Here is a 14,677-nt window from a genome sequence, read left to right on the forward strand (position 1 = left end):
ACCTGTAGGCATCCCCCATAGGGGGTGGTGTGCATTGCAGTCTGTACCAGCGATAAGCTCCAGACCCTCTCCCGCGCAGTACTCCACCAGCCTGGCAAATTCTCGCGGTGGTGGGTCTTCGTCTGCCGGCATGTACGTCGAGGCGATCACAATGTTGGGCCTGTAGTTGTTATCCCCTAGTAGTAGGATGGCGCATAGCCCAAACCCATATGCAGATTGCAAAAATAAAAGGGCCGAAATATACCTTCATAAACCTGGTACACCTTAATCTATTTGAACTATAAAATAACTAATAAGTTGGACTACGCATGGGTTCAAGGTTTTCATCACGTTACATTTACTACATTTGCTTCTCCATAGCACAACTATTATACCGAAAAATACTTTTCTGGCAGTCCAAATATCACCAGCTTGCCTACAAACCCAGATGGCTACATTTCTGCCAGGAAGTTTCCACGGAAAAAACAATTTTAATTCCCAACGGAAGCTCGGGACTAAATCAATATGATATGACAGTTACGGTCAATTTATGGGCGCTAGTTAATTACAAACGGGTGGGGGTGGGGGGAGTCTAATGACTTGTAAAGATGCTGTGTTCGGTTATTGTTTGTGCTATGTTTTTATGTGTTTTAGGGCAGTTTGGAATGGAATGTGTTCGGATTTTGTATAGCTTGGTGATGAGATAGTTGGGATAATTTTACATTTATCTTTTGCAGTAATAAGCCTTCTTAGTAGACAACTCCTTCTTGATCTATCGATTATTCAGTCTTACTCATAGATTAGATTGAACCAGCTTATTAACGTCACTATCCTTAAAAAATATTGTTTAAATGATAAGTATGTGAATGAGTGAGATAGTAAATTAAAATACATTAAACGTCGATGATTATTAGAGGCTGTAGGACAGGACAGAAGGATTTTTATATCCCACCCATATCCAATTATCTTTAAAATTTTTCCTCTCACTGTCTCCATAGAAGCAATAGTAATGAATAAATCCCGCTTTAAACCCCATTATCGCCTACACTACGCATGTGCTGACTGCTCGCTACTGGCCTGTCAAAACACCATCCGTTCGCGCCAATTGATACAACACAAACACTGTGGGTAATGTACGTTTGATTGTGATGTGGCCATGTATTCATTTATTTTATTAGTGAGAATTTATAAAAAAGTATTTAAGAAAAAATTGCAAAAAATAATTATTGGGACGAAGGTTTTTTTTATTGGTGAGATGGAAATATTGCATTTTACCTATGAATTATTTTGTAAATTAAAAAAACTGGCTTTTGAAAGGCTTAGTTAGTTGATAATTTAGTAGGTTACCTAATTGCATTTTTTTAAATAAGACATTTCTTACACATTTAATTGTCTTCTTCTAAGTAGGTACTTTTTATAGCTACTACAAGCTAAATATGGAATTAATGCCTATTTACTTTACTAATCGAATTTTAAACTTTCAAATAAATTAGGTACTCAACAAAAAAATCATAGCTACCATCTCACATAGATACTTTATAGCGCATTTGATCGAATTATACCTTCCTATGTTTACACAATCGACTTTTTGATCTGATTCTAACGACGTGCCGCGCGATCCGAGCAATTCGGCCGATATTACGGCATCGATTATTCGATACTCGTGAATAATCGATATTCGACATGTTTATAGCCTGTGCTGAAACAATCAGTTTGTTACTTGTTTTTTCAGAGCAAATAGATTGCTTTGGTGCTGTTTGATTTGATAAGGGTGTAGGAAATTTATAATAGCTGTAATTTATATACAGATTGTCGTTTGAAGTTGAAACTCCTGCGCATATGGAATGGTTTCGTTGATTTTATTATTAGACTAGCTGTGCTCCGCGGTTTTACCCGCAGTGCTCCGCTCCTGTTGGTCTTAGCGAGATGATATAGCCTTTATATAACCTTTCTCGATAAATGGGCTATCCAACACCGAAAGAATTTTTCAAATCTGACCAGTAGTTCCCGAGATTATCGCGTTTAAACAAACAAACAAACTCTTCAGCTTTATAATATAATTATTAGTATAGATATTGATATAACCGTAAGCCTTTTAGTCATTAGATAGAACTTTTTAAAAACGTAATTTTACACTATTTTTAATTCAATTTTTTTCTTTAACCTTTAGCTTTCTCATCAGTTAATTTAAAAAGTGCATAGTAGTAATATCCATGTATCGATGAGCATGCTACTAACACACGTTATATAATCAATTTCATTTAATAGCTCATTAATCAGTATTTATTGGAACATTAATTTTTATGAAGCTAAATTCTTGGGTCATTACTTAGTAAGCAGATACGTACTCAATAATTAAATCGTCAGTTTTATGTGAAATTAACGGTTATACATTCACTTGAGTAACGTTCAATCTTACAGAATTAAAACAAATCGTGTAAAAACGATCGTAAAGCACACGAAGAAAAATGTACTAATAGGTCCTACATATTATGAAAATTGAAAAACGTGATTCACGTTCTATTACATTCACGACTAAAACTACAAGAAAGCGCCTAATTCATTAAACACCACCGGAAACGTCGACGTGAAACCCAAAAGAGCGCCCAAATAAATAAACTAGTTTACACGTCACGATATCGGAGCGATAAAAATTCTTTGGTCGTAACGTATAAATCTCGCGGTGTCAATTAAGTCAGCCTAATGTCGTATTTATGTAAATCGGTGACGAATCGTGGCTCATAGTGACCGAAGTGACCCGTTTGGATACATAACTTCACAAATGTCATAGGATTCCCGCACCCGTAGATCATGTGTTATCTCTGTCTAGGTCTCTTGCATCCATCTAGACTTGTTATTCGAAACAACTTTATTATAGCTCGTGTATAATTTAGAACGTTGGAAATTTGGGTACGTTGTGGTGAGATCGCGATTGACCAGCAAATTTAACGCCGCAAGTGGAACTGGATTTGGCCACACGCTCCGAAGGGAAACTGATCATATTCCAAGGCAAGCCTTAGACTGGAACCCCCAAGGAAAGCGTAAGCATGGTCGTCCTAAACAAACCTGGCGGCGGACAGTCATAGACGAAGCCAAGAAAATCGGGAAAACCTGGAGCGAAATCAAAAGGGAAGCTCTCGATAGAAACGCCTGGCGAAGCACTGTGGATGCCCTCTGCCCCAGCTAGGGGACACAGGAACATAAGTCATAATGTAGAACACATTTAGAATGAATATCTATTTGTTGGTTGGTGACATTGAACCTGACATTAGATATTGATAGGATTTTGTTATGTAGAGAGTGATTCAAGATCCTAATAACTTAATCTTGACCTATGCTGTATTCAATTCAACATTAGGTAATTTGTTGAATAAGTGGCACAGCTAGCTACTGCTAACTTTTGCATGTAGGTAGGTAAGTATGCTGTGTGTGAACTTAAATCATGTATAAAGAATATAACAGAACGAAAACTTAAACTTAACATAAAGTAATATGGAAGTTACATGATTTTTAATTACATTTATCCAATAAAACATAACTTTGAACAATAGATTTACTATATTACGATTTGACTATAAAGTGAAAGACCCTCACAAAATTTTTACATCTCCGTTAAAAGAATGCAAATGCTATGCCATTGAAATCCCACTCAAGTTGTAAAATCACAAGGATCGGCATTTTCTCATATTAACATTGACCGTTAGGTGTGGGTGGTGTTACCATTTTGAGTGGTTTTAAACAAATAAATGGTTATGTTGTTGACATAAAACGGTTGCTGATTTGACCACTAACGGTAGAAATACTATAGACTTATAGAGTATAGGAATAGCTAAAATAGCTTTCAGTTGCGTGGGAGACGCGTACGTAGATGGTCGTGTGATGTTTTAGTATTTTTAAATTATATGTACATTCATATGGTGTTAGAATAAGTGCTTCATATGAGCTCTTTTTACTTTACTAACAAATCGACTGGGCTGCGCCTATGTTGAAAGCAGATGAAAAGTTATGAATAAAATAAACATATAACGTAATATTTATGAAAACTATCTTGACAAACTTACATTTAAAATATGACTAGGAGAGCAAACACCAATAAGACAAAAGTGTTTTAATTCTGGACTCTTCAATTCAGTAAGACAATATACATGCAACAATGCGACAATGCACAAGCCTTAGAGGTTTTTCGTGGCGAAAAAGTCTATTTTTCTGTATTAAATTTCTGCTGAAGATTTTCAGATAATTCCAAAAATCACCAAACAACTAGGTAGGTACATCTACTTACAAAGGCTGCAAGACTTGTACAACAATTATCAAAACGTTTTATATCCATAATTTGAAATTTCTCCTCGTAAAACTCGACCATCTTTAAATTAAAATAAAATTGTCAAACAATCATTGAGATAATATTAATAGGAGACGACACCGCCTACATCACTTATGTTCCACTCAACATACGTCATGTGACGTATGTTGAGCGGTATTTTTTAATGGTTTTAAAGTGAAACGCATCAAACATGCCTTCGTGTGTGTTACGATATTGCACAAATAATACAAATAATACGGAAAAGTGCAAAGGAATAACTTTCATCGTTAAGTACCTAACTAAATAATAATTTTTAAAACTTAGTTAGAGCAAAAAAATGGCGCACAGATTTTGTTCGTGGTGTCTCCTCCATACGTAGTAATATTATCTCAATGCAAACAATATTGATTGTTCTACAAACTTCGATAAAAAGCAATTATCATAATATAAATAATTTCATTCGTATACCAATAACCGCGGGCGACAGCCAACATGTTAATAGCAGAAATAAATTAAGATTCAAAACAAAATAAATATAATAAATATGGCGGATGATTAACAGCGCCATTGAAATGCGCGGGAGCGGCCATCTTGTTGGACATTATTGTGTAATATCTAATATTATTTTAATGATTATTTTAATTTTAAAATCGTTATTAAATAATTAAATGCCATGTGTGTTCCAGTTATATAAGTTCAATAAATTTATTTGACAATAAATTGATATAAGTAACCTATAAAGAAATCAACTTTATTATGTATACAGATAAATGGATAAAAATACAGGTTTTATTAACTCAAGGAATTAGAGAACAACCAACTGAATAAAATTAATTCACTTATCATCGTAAATCAATTTATTGGAAATTAATAATTTATTGAGGGATAATTAATAAAAACTAGCTTCACGTTGCGGTTTTTCTTGCTCAATTTATAAATACGGTATAGCAAATGTTTTTTTTAAATATATAGGTACCTACCTAGCTAACTAGTTAGTTTCTTTCTCAATACATCTGTAGGTATACCAATTTTAATGCAAATCGATTCAGTAGGAATTTAAGTACTTTTTGAAAGAAAAGCAAACATACATACCTACCTAGATACAAGAAACTGAATTACCTATAACCTGGATAGGAAGTAGGATATTTACTATCTACCTGTAGGTACAGGAAAAGTGATGTCTTTCTCTTATTCACACATTTTCCCTATATTTGTCCTTGTCATTAATATTGTCAACATAGTAATGTTATCGTGTTTCCATGACAACAACAATTATACAATTAACCTTGCTAATGTGTGCTAATCACTTGTTAATAATCTTATATATAAAAATGAATCGCAAAATGTGTTGGTAAGCGCATAACTCGAGAACGGCTGAACCGATTTCGATAATTCTTTTTTTATTATATTCCTTGAAGTACGAGGATGGTTTTTATGTAGAGAAAACGTAAATGTACCACGGGCGAAGCCGGGGCGGGCCGCTAGTTTATATATAAAATTGTATGTTTGTATCCAGTAATAAATACTTATTTAAACAACATTTATATGCAAAAAATAAAGATAAATAAACTGTATATTAAATGACACTACGTCCTAAGTCGTAATAGTAATGTTTATACTTTACTTAATACATAATTGATAATACCAAATTATTATATATAGGTATGATATTTTAGAATTGTTTCAATCTAGTTTATTACGTAAAGGCCTGATTTTGACGGCACTTAAAAGATAAATGACTGTCATGTAATAAAATATACCTTTCAACAGACGGCTTATTTTATAATGCTTCGATATCGTAAACAATTATAAGTAAACTTATTTCCAAAAATAATAAGGATTCACCACTTACAGATCTCTCAAAATAGACGCATATATTATACACATACGCAATAACTACACAATTATCTTATAATCAACTAAAACGAGTTGCCATACATCAAATAATTTTAACGCCTAATTAAGTGTAATTACAAAACTATGTAGCCAATGATTAATCCCGGCACTGACATTGCGCGGGCGCCATTTGTAATTACGGTCACGCTCCACGCGAGCTATCACTCCGTGGGAACACCATCAAACGCGGCGTATTGATTTCGTGTTTATTGTTTCAATATTGACGTTTAAATAGTGTGTCGTCGCATTTTCCACGTTTTTTTAATGGTTTTGTTCTAGGTCGTTGTAATGTAGGTACTAACATGGAAAGAGCAAGGTATTACGGGTAATTCAGTTCAATGCTATTAATGTTTGTGTATTTCTTAAAAAATGATGATTCATATTAGATTTTAGACTAAAACTATACTAACTTATACAGATATAACAGCTTTAGATGTATTATTTAAATGATTAAATTACATACAATAGTAATTTTATTTTGAAAACGCGTGGTCAGAAGTAGATATTGTAACAAGATTTCGGACGATTAGTTTCATGAAACTTGACTACAAATAGGTTACATATGTTACCTATATGTACTAGAATAAAAGCAATGTTACAGGTTATTGTGAAATATATTTTATATTTCTACATATTTTACCTTTAGCTCTAATAAGAATGTAACAGAAAAATATTGACCAAAAGGAAAATACAGAAAAAGTCCTTGGTTATCTCTAGGTTTGTTTTATTTTGGTAGTAGGTAGGTATGTACTGTAGTTACTTCAGTAGTCATATACGTATATTTATAAAAGGTTCTACTCTGTTACTTCTACGATTAGTTATATGGGTAGTTCTACAAAGTAAGGAATTTTTAGCGGCTCAGCCAAATTATACTAAAAAAAACGTTTCAAAGTAATTAATTTGTACGGAATACTGTTATTTAAAGCTGTTTCTTGTTGGTCACTGAAAATAATTAATAAAAACATTTATTTATGCCACGAAATCTTTGTTCAAAGTGTCAAATTCTCAGGATCCTGAATTGTCCCTCGGACAAATTCTGGTTTAAAGTTCGTCGTGATTTATTTACTTTTCTGTATCAAGGTAATTTGAAAGCCAAATCGGTGAGTTTACTGTGTTTTCTTGCTAGGTAGAATAATTATTACTTTAATTTCCCAAAAAAACATTAAAAAAATATTGTCAACATTTTGTCCCCACGCTTTCATATCAGGATCCTGGTCGATGTAAAATAAGCAAATAACAGCTAGGTTTTTTGCCGTGCAATGTTGCCGTTCAGTTGAGTCAATCAGACGTATGAAAGAGACAAAGAATATCATCTAGCTATTCACACCTAGCGCGTAGTATAGTCAGCTCGGCGCGGTGAACAAGGGAAGTGGTGTCGTAATCAGTGAAGTTCCCAGAATCCTGGTAAGATATTTTTTACGTAATTATTGAATAATATTAGGAAATATAGCGTTATGATACGTAAGATGCTGACGCAAAGGCCTAGTTTTGCTTAATTCTGGTTAAATGTTGTAAATTGATATGTTTTTTTAAATATTAGACAGATATTCTCAGGATCCTGGTCTCAGTTTCCTGTCAAATTGAAAGCCAGGATACTGATGACCATCCAGGATCCTGATAAGTTCACACTAAAACATTGTTTCTGCGTAAGATAATTTAAAACTTTCTACCTATAAACATTAAACTACGTATAAATTAATGAAATAAGTCATTTGAGTAGCTGTCGTAATTAAATATATACAGATAATTAGTATTGGTAATGGTCATCTTTAAGTATGCACGTAATCTTATAGAAGCTTCGGAAAAAAGCATAAAACATTACTCTTACCGATCTTGGCAGTTCCTAGTACTATTTTGACTGTAGGTGTTTACACTACAACTTAACTTATGTCATGACTTAGTAGAAAAATAAATCTTTTAATAGTCTAATAACAATCATTATACACATGTAAGTGTAAAATAAAGTTAGTTGCATTGCACTGTATTTTGAACACTAAATATTATATTTTTTTGTACAGAAAAAATTGCGAAACCAAAGGAAAGCTAGAAATTGAGGTATGAAAAAATTAAAATAGATCCCCTGAGAGTGGCAGCTGAAAAAGAAAAAAAACAGACTACGATAAAAAAACAGACTCAAAACAGAAGCGAAAATTGGATTCCAAGAAATGTAGAGGCAAAGAAAATGAAACAAAAAATGGAGAGGAAAATAAATACAGTAGTGTACTGTGAGTGCCTTATCTGTGGTGGTCTCACAGCGAAGATACTACAAGAAATGACTGGTTCCAGTGTTTAGTATGCAATAATTGGGCACATGATGGATGCATTAAAGGCAATTCTATATTGTTCACATGCCCTGACTGCTCAGCTGACTGTGATTTTAAAATTTAGCATAAAAATAATATAGTATTGAAACCGCCAAAGTTTAAATTTATAAACAATAGAAAAAAATCGATCACGAGGCGGAACTCGAACCCGTATCCTTTCGCACCATTCCGGGGCGGATGCCTGACCAATTCAGCCACTCGTGACCCGCCATAGCAATCGAATTTATTCTATTCTTTCAGTTTTATGTGTCTAAGGGACACACCGCGCTACATCTATTGAGATGATTAACAACCATCTCAACCAATATGAAACACTTTTCAGTGAATACAATATTGTAACGATGGAACACGACCTTTTTTTTTTGTTGAAATTGATATTTTTTGTTTTATGGCATTCAAATGCTTTATAAATATAAATTTATAAAGAAAAGAAATATAAATTTATATTTATAAAGCATTTGAATGCCATAAAACAAAAAAAATATCAATTTCAACCGCCAAAGTTATTAATACCTACCTTTTTTATTATTTTCTTTTACTAGATTTAAGTACAATGCTAGGTTGAAGTGTCATTCATTATTTTCATGTTGTTAACTATCTTTAAGAAGATTTTACTTAATTCTTAATGCTCAATGATCATTTGATGAATAGAGTTTCTGTTCAAGACTCCTTAAGTATATAATTAGTATGTAAGCCAAGCATAGAGCTATTTTTCGTTATTATTAAAGGTACTAGTACCATTAAAAATTTATTTAATAATACAAATTCATGTAAAACATGATAAATAAACGTTGATCTCGTTGATCTCTACCGATTTTTGTTGTTTTTCTCAGTTTCCTGGTGACCTGCTCAGTTTCCTGTGGGTTGATTTCCTTAAAATGGTCATAAATCGAAAACTATTAGATATTCTGACTGTTCCGCTCTACATACTTTTAGACATGTTGTACTCTTGTCATTAGACTGAATTCCGCAAACAGAACGTTTAAAAAAATGTGGGCCGAAATGAGACTCAGTTTCTTCCATACTTTGTAGAACTACCCATATCAGTGTTTTTCACGTTAGGATCATAATTTATACATAAACAAAAACTTCATCAATCAATTAGTCCTTACCACGAAATAATTTTACTTTCAAACGATTTTATATTTAGAACACTATCGAAAATAGTAAAACAGCATGTCAGGAGCCAAATAGGACAGTAGGTACTTAGGTATAAACGAACACACTTACATAACTCAAATAGTCAAATACATAATATTATTTATTTTACACGGCACTCGTAACATGTGTGTTTTAATGTACCGTGACTATAATAAAACTTATATTATATGTGAATACATTTCCATATTTATTTTAAAATATTTTATTATACTGATAATTTTTGTATTACTCATAACTGGGTATGGGACATTGCTATTTATACCTTTAATATGTTACAGGTAATTTCAGATACCTGACCTATCACACAGGTCAATATATAAATAGCAATTTATAGACTTCAGATGGAGTGAAACCGTGAGCATAAAAATAAAACTTATAGGTAGGTAGGTATAGGTTTCTCTAATTAATCTTCCTTCCTACATACCTTTGTACTTTGCTATTAATATAAGTTACTACCTATACCTACTACGAATCTATTTAGTTACTTACACTAAATAAAATATTATCAAAAATGGTCCATTCATGAAAAAATACGCACCTACCTAGTTATAGGTAGATACACTTTGATAAATAGAACATTAAAGTAATTATATTATTTGATACTTAATATGTAGGTAATTAAGTAGATTTTAATTTGGATATTTATAATCCCATAAAAATGCAACCATTTTCGCCATTTTTCCTACCTATCTAAATACTATTGCTGTTTTATCACGTCGCGGTTTTATTTACTTCTTGCAACAATTATAGAAACATGTTTAGCTATTTTGATCTTTATAATTTACATCGGTATTTTTTATAAAACAATATTAATTGTAAACAGTTAATTTTAGAATAATTTCCATTGCACAAAACATCGTTACACCAAATAAATCTTTCTCAGTTCTCTAAAGTTCGTGTAAAACAAAACTGATTAATACCACTGCACGATTAACATAAATTAAAAAGTGTTCAATCACGCATAAAATATTCGCAACTCACAAGTCACAAGTGAAAATTTCTTAATAAAATGGCATATTTTAAATGCAAATTTAAAAAATATCGCAAAAATGTTCAGTCGCAAACGTCAAAAGGGCTATGTTTGCGTTTTGTCTCTCTCTAGCACCCCGCCCCCCTCCACCCCCCGCCCCGTCGCCCGCAACGCACTACAACTAAAGATGGCGGACAAGAAAAATATATGCACTTCATATTTCGTTGCACTCTTGTGCGAACATTTTCCGCTAATTTGATTGCTGATAAACTGTGTGTGATTTTGGATTGTTTTCTAAAATTTGAAGTGTTTGGTGTTTTATTGTTAGTTTTAGAAAGCACAATCTATTTTAAAATATAACAGCGTGTATGATATAAATAGTAGTAAGTAATGATATAAATAGTAGTAAGTAATATTATGTATAAATATGATTATATTGGAATAAACAAGTGGAACTTTTAATAGTAAACTTTTTTACTGTATTATACCTAACTGTGTTCTAACTTCTGTTACAATTCTCTACCTTGATAACCATTTAAAACTCTTGTACATATTTTTAAAATAAGAAAGAAGAAGAATATTAAATGATATTCATTATTCTGAAATTATTAACTTTTTATTAGACCTTTTTGAACAGGCCCAATCTAAAGTTATATTTAACTATCCCGTTCGTGCGAAATAAACCAATAAAATAATACGAGCTTTTTATCGTGGATATTATACTTTCAAATACGAATAAAATGCAAATTTTTCGCAATAATCTCGGAAAACATAAAATTTTCGAGGCCTCGTCGCTACAGAATATTTCACAGAACCGACGCCGGCCGTCGCCTATACATCACTGAGAAGTTTTGCTGAATTTGCCAACTTTCGTTTCACCAAATTCAGTCTCACAGGAAACTATTAGCGAAGTTACTTTTAACTGAATAAACTGTAAAATATAATTGATGATACTACAAATATGTGTAAAATAAAGTGAAACTGTAAAACATTCACAATTCAACATCGACGTGAAAACGTTTCCTCGTCGTTTTCCAATCGCTTACCTTACAGCAGAAATTCCTCGGAGTGTCAACAAGCAATGTCACCGGTTCACCGATCACCTGCACCTAAGCAAACTCAACTATCCTTTGTTTTCCAAGTGATATTTGTTTTCGACATACGCGAACGGAACGGCACTCGGTTAGTCGCGGGATCCACGGGCAGATATTTGGGCAGGTGTACGGCGGTATCGCGGCGGGTAACACAACACTGAGCACTGGGTATGGAGTACGAGGTTTGAGTAGCACTCGCGGCAACACGTGCGATTGTTTACGGTCGGCGCGGGCGGTGTGCGCGACGAGCGGTCGGGGAGCGCGCCGCGGCCGGAGTGACGCGCGGCGCGGAGCGGGCGCCCGCAGCGCCGCGGCGGCCGCCCGAACTAGCGCACTCAATCAAACGTCCCCGTGATAAGATGCACTCGCTCTTTTTGCATTGCTCCACGTTTTTTGTATTGAAAAATATGCGCTGCAGGCGCTGTTGCGATTTATTACGCTAAATCTTGAATGAATTAACATTATTAATCGTTAAGTATAGGTTTCAATTATGAACAATGAATTATTGTCAAACGAAACAATGTTGTGCTCGCAATGTGAGGCTTTAATGTTTTAATATAATTTTAGTTTTGTTATTAATATGATGTTGTATATTTATCGTCGCTAGACTTAGGTAATAGGTCTAATATCTATAGGTAGAATATTATAATTATTATAATGAAATATGAAGCAAACTAAAGTTATTGCAACCAGAACTTGAACCTTCCCAGTAAAGTTCCCAGTCTGATTTTTTGATAATTTAAACCGAATGTGAAACTGTTTCCATCACTTCAGCAACGGCAAAGTCCTGATTTTGATAATAGGACATGGACCCAATTTTAAGATGTTGGATCTCTAATAGACATAAAAAATTAGATAAATAATAGGTAGGTAGGTTTATTTACTATAAATTTATAAAAATAACCATTAATGAACTGTTAATTTTCTAGGTAGGTAGGTACAATTTGTATTTTTTTAAATCTTAAAAACAATGGCTTTCCGATATTATTACAAGGTTAAAATTATTTTTGTCCATAATCACGGACAATATTATTTTTACTGCAAATGGGTAAACCTAATATCTTATTTTAAACCATAATTTACAAAAAAAGAAAAAAATTTTGTAAACTGAAATAGATAAGTCTTAAAAATGACGATGAAAGCAGATTAAACAAATATTTACGACAATTACGCGAAGATAGCTAAAACTTGCGACTTATAGAAGTGTCATTGACAAGTTGAAGTCAAAGGTTGGAGCGGGAGGGTGACCTTGCGGCTATCCCGCTCGCACGGGGGAGGGGCTTGCCGCGGCCCCGCCCACCGCCGTTCCCGCGTAACTCACTCGCGACGCTGTTGTGCCTACGTTTTGTATTTGGAATTCGCGCGTTGACATTTCGTTGAGGAATTAAATGTTTTTTTTTAATAGCTTATCTGTTTTATAGATAACATATTTTATCGCACGCCTATTCTGTACGCACTATGCTGCTGGCTGGTTGACATTTTGCCGCGGAATTCAGTGATTTTTCACTATCTTTCCAACTCGGATTGTCCAATTATAGACTACAAGCCCGCATAGGACAAAAATATGGGTCAAATGAACCACCAGGGGACATATCTAGAACGATAGCAGAGCAAAAAATAATAAGATTCATCACTATGCCGTCACTTGTAAGCTGTCCAACTGAGTGCGGATGAGAATTGAAAAGTACAGGTAGACTCGGTAAATTTTGGTCATATATTTTTGTACGGCATTCTTAACCATCGATAGATCCATTAAAAATAATAAGAAACCGCTCAGTGCCGTACAAAAATGGTGGTCCACCAAGTCGGAATTTTTATTTAATTTCCGAGAGTTACCGGGGGTAAATTTGGTCATTTGACCATGTACGGCATCTGTGCCATACTATTGCTATACTGCTTTTAATCCATTATTCCGCAACGCCGTACAAAAATCATGGGGACAAGGGGAAAAAATCGAGAGTTGTAATCCCCTCTCTTTCCCCACTCCAGGGGGTCATTTGACACAACACGAAATGAATTTATTTTTAAAGTATTTTATGCATAGATAATATTTTTTCATGTGCCGTACATTTTCGTTGGTTCAAAGGGGAAAAATCTGAAAAAGAAAAAAATCCATATAACGAAATGTTTGCTTTATATTTTAATAATAAAATATAAATATACATTAATATTAAGAAGCTCGAGGTGGTTAATTATCACCTTGGAAATTGACAGTCAGGTGGAATGGACTCCGTTAAATTGATGAACTAATAAAAAAGCTATGAACGAAAAGATGTGAATTATATGCAGTCAGTCCATGAATACAGGTAAAGTCACAAGCAAATGCTAGTAATATATACATATTCAAAATGTACAAGTAAAGCGCTTTCAAATGGTACCAAACACTGCATATTTATCTTAACTTTATTTTTTTACTCTGTATGTTTTGTCCGCTAGAGGGCGCCACATTAGATTTTGTGAAACCCCATATAGCCTTTAGCTAGCTAGTCGCTGGTTATCCAGTGAACAATTCAGACGCTTCTAATGATATGTCATTTGTCGAATTCTGATAAGTAGTTTAGAAGTTACGAGGGAATAGATGAACATACATACATGACCTGTAAACAACCATAACCCTCCTTTTGCTTTGCCGTAGTTGGGTAAAAATATGTTAATGCCGTACTGTATCAAATGGCCATAAAGCACCCTTAAAATTGTAGCTTTCGTCGCTTTCATCAGCCTAAAAGATGTGGTCTGCACAAAAATGTACGGCATCGTTTTTTCCTAATTTATCTATGTTAATACTATTTAAAACAACTGATAAAGTGTAGAAAACTATTATATTTCATTAATCTACGATGTTTAAACTTTAACAAAATTTCTGGTTTTGCATTTCTCTATAACTTTTTTTAGAACGGTTTCTTTTGAACGGCAATACTATACAACAATTGAATTTTACAATATCATGTTA

General features: G+C 33.6%; 1 protein-coding gene and 2 long non-coding RNA genes across 4 annotated transcripts in view; 2 read left to right on the plus strand and 1 right to left on the minus strand.

Moving 5' to 3' along the window:
- The window catches only part of LOC149486208 (protein tiptop-like), a 219,624-nt gene extending 207,610 nt beyond the window's left edge, over positions 1 to 12,014 (minus strand). For both annotated transcript variants that reach the window (XM_089699544.1, XM_089699543.1), the window contains exon 1: positions 11,680 to 12,014. The gene's annotated coding sequence lies outside the window, so the exon portion shown is untranslated. The remainder of the gene's footprint in view (positions 1 to 11,679) is intronic.
- The window catches only part of LOC149486210 (uncharacterized), a 493,671-nt gene that overhangs the window by 51,578 nt on the left and 427,416 nt on the right, over positions 1 to 14,677 (plus strand). The gene's annotated exons all lie outside the window — the stretch shown is intronic.
- Positions 7,528 to 8,851, plus strand: LOC149486211 (uncharacterized). The gene is made up of 2 exons (XR_016316035.1): positions 7,528 to 7,582; positions 8,197 to 8,851. It is a non-coding gene; the product is annotated as an uncharacterized LOC149486211 (long non-coding RNA).

The sequence above is a fragment of the Colias philodice genome, chromosome 9 (assembly GCF_061535455.1).
Source record: "Colias philodice isolate Cphi_HAF_F1 chromosome 9, ilColPhil1 Martin Lab GWU primary, whole genome shotgun sequence".
In the NCBI taxonomy this organism is placed as follows: Eukaryota; Metazoa; Arthropoda; class Insecta; order Lepidoptera; family Pieridae; genus Colias; species Colias philodice.